Raw genomic sequence first — 10,056 nt, 5'->3', positions numbered from 1 at the left:
TAAATATTAACCATTATCAGTTCAGCCATATATGCTGAAGCTTCATGGCCAAAAATAAAACTAATTTGGAAGACCTGGGGATGCATTCCAAAGCATCAAATACAAAAATTGAAAGAAAAAAATATGGGTAACTACTTATAAAATGAAATGAGCTACTGAGAACCAGGCTTCAATGTCTCCCAGACTCTAAACTGGTTAGGCATCCTACTAAGAACAGTAAGTGCTTGCAGTCTGTCAAAATCCCATTAACCTAAAAAAATAATTTTTTCCCTCTAAGCCAATCAGGTAGACCTGAAAATTATAATTTATAAAATTTATGCATATATATAATATCATTATATTATATTGCTTTTTATTATATTTCATTATATTAAACTTAATTATAGATGCTAAATTGGAACCACCTACTATGCCAGGAACCTAATATATTTTATATAACTTAATTCTTACAACAAACTGCTGAAAGTTATTGCTTTCTCCCCTTTTTACTATGTGCTAGCTGAGACTCAGAAAATTAAATAACTTACCAAAGCCATACCCAGAATAAATGGCCTGCTGCTAAATCTATATGATATTCTAAATTAGAACCAACTTTATTGGAATACAATTTAAATTCAAAATATTCATTAATAAAGAAATCATTATGAATCCACATTTGAAAGTAGTGTGTAACTACATTTTATATAATTACAGACCTGGCACTTCACAGCACAATTTCCAGTATCTTCTGCCATGTGATCCTAATATTGAAATCTCAGTGCCTCTGTTTGCTCATTAATAAAAATAATATATTAAATATAATATCTAATACATAAATAGTGGAAGTGATAGTATTTTAAAAATTCAATCCCTGATTTATATCTGCTTCTAAACCATGCAGGTACATGGACAAATGAGATGGGGAATTATTCTGTCATGACTAAATTCTTTCTGGTTGGGCTTTCCCAATATCCAGAGCTCCAGCTTTCCCTGTTCGTGCTCTGCCTCATCATGTATCTTATAATTCTCCTGGGAAACAGTCTCCTCATTATCATCAGCATCCTGGATTCCCGCCTCCACACCCCCATGTACTTCTTCCTTGGGAAGTTCTCATTCTTGGACATCTGCTATACATCATCGTCCATTCCTCCAATGCTCAGCATATTGAGATCTCAGAGAAAATCCATCCCCTTCATTGCCTGTGCTCTGCAAATGGTTGTCTCCCTTGGGTTGGGCTCCACTGAGTGTGTCCTCCTGGCAAGGATGGCCTATGACCGGTACGTGGCCATCTGCAACCCACTGAGGTACCTCATCATCATGAGCAGGGTGCTATGTGTGCACATGGCCGCATGGTCCTGGATTATAGGCTGTCTGACCTCCGTAGTGCAAACAATTCTAGCAATGACATTACCTTTCTGTGGGAATAATGTCATTGATCACATTACCTGTGAGATCCTGGCTCTTCTTAAACTCATCTGTTCAGATATCACCATCAATGTGTTTATCATGACAGTGGCAAGTATTGTTCTGCTGATGATTCCTCTGCTGTAAATTTTCATCTCCTAGGCTTTCATCCTATCTTCCGTCCTGAGAATTAATTCCGCTGAGGGAAGAAAGAAAGCCTTTTCTACCTGTTCAGCCCACCTGACTGTGGTAGTCTTATTCTATGGCTCAGCCCTTTTCATGTGCATGAAGCCCAAGTCAAAGGTCACAAAAGAATTTGATGAAATCATTGGTCTGTCTTATGGAGTAATAACCCCAGTGTTGAACCCCATCATATACAGCCTGAGAAATAAGGAGATAAAAGAGGTCATTAAGAAAGTCTTCAGCAAACACCTGCATCTATGGAAAATGTGAAAGGTCTCAAGGCATATAATATCTTTCAATGTGGGACCAGTTTAAGTTTTCACATTTCAAAGATGAGGTTGCAGAATCTAGTGTCAAGAGAGCTGGTGTGCTTGTATGCAGTACATATAAGAGTACATATAAGAAAACCGAGTGAAGTCAAATTCCTTGAGAAATAAAGTTTACCAAAACTGATTCAAGATGAACAGAAAATCCAAATATCCTTATATCTGTAAAAGAAATTGAAAATATTATAAATTTTTAAATCCACTCAAGGAAGTTTCCATGTCCATATATCCTCACTGATAAGGCTTATAAAACATTTAAGTTTGATAAATATCACCAATCTTAGATAAAAAAGAGAAATACCTCTCAACTCATCTCATTTAGTCATCTTTACCCTAATACAAAAACCTGAAAAAACATCACAAAAAATGAAAATTACAAACAAGTAGTCCTCATGAATATGGATGCAAAAATACTTAGAAAATATTAACAAATTGGACAAAGATGTATAGAAAATTTATTAAATATTAACCAGAGTTCACTGCAGGGAAGCAGCAATTGGTTAATATTCAAAAATCAATATAATGCCACATTAATAGACTAAAAGAGAAAAATCCATATGATCATCTCAAAAGATGAAGAAAAGGGACTTGAGAAAACTTAACACCAATTATTGATTTTAAATAAAAAGCTTTCAAGAAACTAGGAATAGAAGGGAACTTCTTAGATCCAAAAAGGCAGGAGGCAGCATCTGAGAAAAATCTATAGTTAACCTCATTCTCAATAGTGAAATATTGACTACTGTCCCCCTAAAATGAATACAACACAAGTATGCCCACCTCCTAACCATATAAATAAGGCAAGAGAAAAGAAATAAAAGACATAAAGATGGGAAAGTAAGTAAAAGTGTTTCTATGAGTAAATGCTATAATTGTCTATATAGATAATCATAAGAAGTCCACAAAACAACTACAAGAACCAAAAAATGGTGTGACAAGTCACAGAAATAAGGTTATTTTTTTTAAATCAATTGAAATTTTTTATCTAGTAAAAACAATTGGATATTAAATTTAAAATAGTTCCATTTAAGTAGCATCAAAAAAAAAAGTAAAATGCATAGGAATAAATTTAACTAAAGGTGTACAAGACTTCCACTAAAAACTATAAAAGGTTGAGAGAAATTAAACTACATTCATGGACTAGAAGACTCGATGTTATTATGATGTCAGTCTTCTCTAATTTGACCTACACATTCAACGCAATCCCATAATACCAACAGGTTTTATTTTCTTGTAGAAATTGAGGGCTGATTCCAAAATTCATATGGAAATTCAAAGGACCAACCCCAAATTTCAATCTGTTGTCAAGACTGATGATACTACACACACAAGAGGGTATGGAAAGTCTTACTACTCACATAATGAGGCTTTCTAGGAGGAGTGGGGTGGCTCCCATGCAGGTCTAAAATGGCCCAAGAGAACAGGGAAAGGAGACTGGCTTGGGTTTTATGGTGGCTAAGTGTTAGGCTGGGCTGAGAGTTCCCATGCATGGCTGAACTTTATACCAATGCCAAAGGAGGGAGTACCCAGGCTTTCTTATCAGCCTGTTCAAATGTTCAGAAGGAGTTGAGGCAGAGGTGAGATTATGTTTCAAAATCTGTACATCAGTTGCAGCAAATATAACATGACCAGTGAAAAGATCATTGCTGGGGAAAGGGGAAAAGGGTTTGATGTTGGATATACGGGAGTCCCCTATATTGTGTATGTGAATTACTGTGATCTAAAACTTTTTGAAGACAAAATTAAAAATTAGGAAAAAAAAAAAAAAGAAAGGAAGGATGTCGACACTGAGGAAGAAATGAAAGAAAGTGCCTTGCCACTGTACACACAGGGCAACATCTATTACACTGATGAAAGGCAAAATGTTAGAAACAAAGCTTCATAATACTTTTCATTTTATTAATACACCAATCTATTTTTCCTTTATTTTGGTATTTCTAAATTATTATGTATTCTATTTCTAAACTTTAAACCCATCATTATATTTCAATTTCCTATTAATTAAATTTGGCAGTATATTAGACTTCATTTGTTGAAGAAGTTTTGGCCTACAGAGCAGAGAGGTTCAACTATGGCAGGGGAGAAACACTGGTGTGGGATGCTATTGATGGGGGGCACATGGGCGGGGGGGGTTCTCCTGGGCATGTATATAGGGGACATAAAAATGTCCTGATATATGTTGGGTACTTTTACAGTAATTACAGTTACAAACATCAACTGAGAAAGTGCTGAGTTCCTACCCAGTAGTGCTCTGTCACATTCCCCAATGGAACAACAATAATATCCCCAAGTGCAACAGCAAAGACCAACAAGGAAGGATGGTCCAATAATGAGCCCTTGATACTGATGACTACGCTTATGAGCCTGTGTGCCTGAAATATGAACTAGGCCTAGAGCTGCAGGGTGCAATTGCAGGGTGCAATTGCAGGGTGCCTAAGAGTTACCTCCTGAGAGCCTCCATGTTGCTCAAATGTGGCCACTCTCGAAGCCAAACTCAGCATGTAAATGCATTGCCTTCCCCCCAGCGTGGGACATGACTCCCAGGAATGAGCCTCCCTGGCACCGAGGGATTACTACCAAATACCAGCTGATGATGTGGCTGGAGAACGACCTTGAATAAAAGGGTTAACTCAGACCAGCAGAATATCTCAGCCTACATGAAATATCAGGAGTTAAAAATGCTTTTTGACCCTGAATAAAAGGGGGAAATGGAAAGGACAAATGAGTTTATATGGCTATGAGTCTCCAAAAAAGACCTGGGAGGTCATCAGAGGGGTCGCCATTACGCACACCTCAGCAGAGTCCCAGAGACAGCTAAAGTAGATACAACCCCAGGTATTGGTTCTTCTGAGGGCTACAGAAACCCACAGGTTCTATGGTCATGGCAGATGGACTTCAGTGCCATATCAGTTGGCCCTACTTTGGAGTTTGTGGTCCTGAGTGTGATGGAGTTGGACTCAGGTGTGATCTTTCTTCACAAACCTCTCCTGTCACTTTTACAGGACCTGTGGTTGGTGCTGGTGTTTAGTGTATATTCAGGGGACCTGAATCTCTGAACTCTCCATGTGATAGCCAGGCTCTGAGCCTCAACAGACTTGCAGCTCCTACCCTCTGGTTTATTGGACTTACCCCAGCCAGCTAACAGGGAGGTGAAGAAGGTCAACCACCACACCAGAGAGCCAAGAGTGCCTACAACTGCAAACAAGAGAATTGCATCCATCATCCAAGTGGAATCGAAGCACCCTCTCAATACAGAGATGGAGTGGACATAACCATCCCATCATCCACAGAATGGAGGAATAGAGTATAGATTAAAGTGGACTTACTGATACTCTATTCTGGAACTAATGTAATTAGTAATGGAAGTAAATGTAGCACTGAGATGGAGAAAGTGACCATGGTAGCTGTTGAGGGTGGGAATGGGAAGAAGAGATGTGATGTGGGGGCATTTTCAGGACTTGGAGGTGTCCTGGGCAGTACTGCAGGGACAGTTACTGGACATTGTATGTCCTCCCATGGCCCACTGGGTGGACTGGGGGAGAGTGTAAACTGTAATTGACCATGTGGTGCAGCAGTGCTCAGAGATGTACTCACCAAGTGCAATGAATGTCCCATGATGATGGAGGAGGTTGTGGTTATGGGAGGAGTGCGGTGAGGGGGGTGGGGGGTATATGTGGACCTCATATTTCTTAATGTAACATTAAAAATTAATTAATTAATTTTAAAAAAAGAAACAACCTGAAACATTCTATCACACAACACAAACCTAAAAGGAAAGAAATTATATCTAGATAGAAGGAATGGGGTAAAAGAAACCATAGTAAATAAACAAATTGGTAAATATGTGTATAAATACAAATTGTCACAGGTTTTTATAAAAAGATAGCAATAAAAACAAGATAAAAATGAAATCTTTGACATTAATCTAAGCCAAAAAGAATAGTAGATAGATAGATATAGATAGAATGATAGATAGATGATAGATAGATAGATAGATAGACAGATAGATATATATAAGAAGCATTGTAGATACATGTATATATCTACCATAGAAGATGCACCAGTATTCGCATTACAATGCACCAGTATTCACATTAAATAGAAACAGGCTAAACACATCAGTTAGAAGATATCAAGCCATATCATGGAGAATTGCACTAACATATTTTCTAATGCTAAAAATTCCTTGAATCTGTGTCATAAATCTCATTAATACAATTATATTCTATTTACAAGAGAAAGCATGACACAAAAAGGCCAAATGTAATGTGAAGATATTCTACATAAACACAACCAAAAGGAAGCGGTGTTTGATTAAATCAGGCAAAATGGACCTCAAGGCAAAAAACATTACTAGGGAATTCATCGGAAAGAAATAACAATCTTGAGCCTTATGCATCTTCCAATACAACTTCAAAATAAGGACTACAAAAGTTGGTAAAATTATAAGAAAGAAACAAATCTAACATTAAAAAGGAGATTTTAGGGAAGCGGATGTGGCTCAAGTGATTGGGATCCCGTCTACCATATAGGAGGTCCAGGGTTCAATCCCTGGGGCCTCCTGATGAAGGCAAGCCAGCCTGTGTGGCGAGCTGACTGGAGCACAGAACTGGCCCACATGGAGTGCTGGCCCATGTGGAGTGCTGATCCACACAGAGTGCTGAACTGCGTGGCATGCTGGCCTACGTAGGAGTGCTGGCCCACACAGAGTGCTGGTCCATGCAGAAAGCTGACACAGCAAGATGATGCAACAAAAAGAGACACAGAGGAGAGACAATAAGAGACAAAGGAAACCAGGGAGCTGAAGTGGCACAAGAGATTGAGCACCTCTCTCCCACTCTAGAAGGTCCCAGGATTAATTCTGGTGTTGCCTAAAGAGAATACAAGAAGGTACAGAAGAACACACCATGAATGGACTCAGAAAGCAGACAGTGAATGTAAAAACAATGGGGGAGGGGAGAAATAAATAAATCTTTTTAAAGATTTTAGTATGCCTGTTTCAAACTAATAAATAAAATAATAAATGTGTGTAAAAATAAATTACAAGATTGATTATTCATGTGTATATATATATTTTATATATGTATATATCATATGTGGAGGTGGACTTGAGCTCAAACATTAGAAAATAAAACCAATGAAATATTTTTAAATGCTAACTGCATTAGAAAGAAAGTATCAATGAATACCAAAGAATATCATTTCAACCACAACCTATGGCCATAATGCAACAATATCAGAAATCCAATATTGAAAAGATAACCCCAAGTGATTTTTAAATCTGGAAATTTTAAAATATGCTTTGTGGCAGTTTGGTATTGTTTATGAATTCCAAAACTATTATGATGAAACTATTATTGGAAAATGGAGGAAAGGCAATTTGTGTTTTAAAGTTGCAGAGAACTTAGCAAGATTGACTCCTGAAGTTTTATGGAAGACAGAATTTGAAAATGGTGAACCTGTGCATTTAATTGAAGAACTTTTCAAAGTAAACTCAGAGAATGTGGCTTGGCTTCTCCCTGTAGCTTATAGTAAAATGCTCGATGAGGGAGATAGGCTGAGAACTGAATTATTAGGCACAATGAATCCAGAAACTGTTTCCAGAAATTCCAAGCCTTTGGAAATCAAGCCCCCAGACAATAGTGCTCCATTTGAGGATTTAACTAAGCTTGGAACTTGTAAATCAGGATTGAAAATGCAGCTATTCAAGAAGATTTGTGGAAAGTCTTACTGTCTGATGGCTTGGACCCCTGCTTCTTGCATACATGCTAAACCAACAAGCTTTTTGAGAGAGTTGTATGAACAAAACCACTGTCAGCTTGAACTAAAAGGGCCAAGTAGGGGTAAGGTTGAAGGGGAAACAGCTTTAACAGGAAAACCATGGAAGCTGAGATCCTGAATTAAGACTTCTCCTTGAGCCAAGAGAGGAACCCCACCCATGTATACAGAGAGGGTGAGTTTGCCCCTGCAGTTGATGAGAGTGGACATTCCCGCCTGTTGTTCAGGGATAGTTTTGCCACCCCAGGGTAGAGAAAGGGTGGAGCACATTCCCCAAAGGTTAGGGAGGGTAAGGTTGACTCCCCATAGGTCTGAGAGCGGTGGGCCTGTCCCCCATGGATTAGGGAAGGCCAGGTCACCAACTTGTTGCTCTGAGAGGGTTGGACCTGTAGGCCAAAGACTAGGGAGGATGTTGCCTTCACCTCACTGTACTAGGGAAGTTAAGACTCTAGCCCAGAGAAAGGGGAAGGTGTGGCTATCACCACAATGTTCTTGGAGGATGACATCTGGAGATGCGTGATGAAGGTGGAGCCAAGAAAATGGCCACTGGGCAAGCCTGTGGAAAGGGTGGACCTCCATGAAGTCCAGGGAGAGGAAACCATCACCTTAAGAGTGGCTTTCAGACTTTGAAATCTAATGAAGTATGCCTTGCAGGTTTATGGAACTTTAGGGGACCCATGACTCATGTTTCCCTCCCAATTTCTCTTTATGGTAATGTGAATGTTTATCTTTTGTCTATTCCTTTGTATATTGGAAGCAGATAAATGGTTTTGTAAGTTTCAGAGGTCTACAACCAGACTGGACTTTGTCTCAAGACCAACTGTGTTCTTTAAATTGATTCTGAAATGATTTTGTACTTAGTACTGTTACTGATTTAAGGGTTTTTTAAATATTGTAATGTCTTTTTGGAATTCAGAAGGTGGAGTGTGGTAGTTTGGTATTGTTTATGAATTCCAAAAATAATATTAGATTGTATTTGTAAACTGGTCTGTTCCTCTGGGCATAATAGATTGTATTAGACTCAGGGGTTTCACCTTTATTTTATTAAATCAAGATCAGGGCTTTTATTTGACCACATCATTAGGGTGACTGGGTTTGAGTCCCTGCCTAGAGCTAGTTTATAGCTGTGGGCTATATAAATGGATGCTCAAAGACAGAAAAGTAAACACACAAAGAAAGAGAACACAGAGAGTTGAGTTTTGATGCTGGAGCCCCAGGGAGGGAGCTGAGTCATTCACCTGATAGTTTACAGTCAGCCTTGTGGAATGAGAAGAGCAGCTGAGCCCACAGTGAGGCAAACCCTGAGAAGAGAGATGAGCCTCTTGCCAGCCTACAGCAGAGATCAGAAGAAGCTGAAGCTAGGATCATGCAGCCTTAAGAGGAAGAGGTAGGCTGAACCTTTGAGGAGACTGGCAGCCATCTTGCTCTAACAATGGCAACAGACTTGGTGAGGGAAATAACTTACTCTTTATGACCCTCTAAATACCCTTTATAAAAGCCAACAGATTTCTGGTACTTTATATTAGCACCCCTTTGGCTGACTAATACAGCTTTTAAATAACTTATAGGTTAAAAATTATGATAGAAATTTCAAAATATTTAAACTTGATAATAAAGAAACAAGCACATTTTGTGAGGTAAACTGTTTTTTTGTCTCAAACACATATATCAGAAAATAGGAAACACAGAAAATTAACAAACTAACATCCAACTCAGAGTTAGAAGAGAAATGATGAAATCCAAAAAAGAGTAAAGACTGAATAAGTAATTTTAAAAATTACCAAGTCAAGTTTCTCTGTAGAGTTCTAATACATTCTCCAAGAACAGATAAACTTTCTCATTTACAAATTGTTTCATAAAATATAAAAAGGGGTATAAGCTTTACAACCTTGTTTTCAAGCAGTAATGTCACTTTGTTTCTCCATTTCCAGTACTTACACCTCCTTCTTTCTCTTACCTCCCTCTCTCCCATTCTTCTTTCTCATCTCATCTCTTTCTTTTTTTTTTAATGAAAGTACAACAAAGGTATAAAGTGCTTATCAATAAATAATAAAAGTTGCATAAGAAATTTTTGAAGAAAATTATGATCTCCATTAAAGGACATAAAAAGAACATCTCAGGAAACTGGGTGTAATGATGCAAAGTACCAGAAATCTGTTTGGTTTTATAAGTATATTTATTTGGGGTAGAAGCTTACAGCTACCAGGCCCTAAAGAGTCCAACTCAAAGCACCATAAGAGGTACTTTCTCACCCAAAGTCATTTGCCACATGTTGAGCAAGATGTCTACAAGGGTCAGCCTTCCTCTTCCTCTTAAGGCTCCATGGTCCCAGCTTCTTCCAATATCAGCTGCAGGCTGCGAAAAGTCTTGTCTCTTTTCCGGGATGTGT

The 10,056-nt window shown here is 38.3% G+C and overlaps 1 pseudogene; it reads left to right on the top strand.

Annotated features, from left to right (window-relative positions):
• The first annotated feature begins 915 nt into the window (after positions 1 to 915).
• On the top strand, positions 916 to 1,836 carry LOC131279375 (olfactory receptor 13D1-like; annotated as a pseudogene).
• The last annotated feature ends 8,220 nt before the right edge of the window (positions 1,837 to 10,056 follow it).

This window comes from Dasypus novemcinctus, chromosome 8, assembly GCF_030445035.2.
Source record: "Dasypus novemcinctus isolate mDasNov1 chromosome 8, mDasNov1.1.hap2, whole genome shotgun sequence".
Taxonomy (NCBI): Eukaryota; Metazoa; Chordata; class Mammalia; order Cingulata; family Dasypodidae; genus Dasypus; species Dasypus novemcinctus.
Note: the sequence above shows the minus strand (reverse complement) of the source record. Positions and strands in the feature narration are given on the sequence as shown.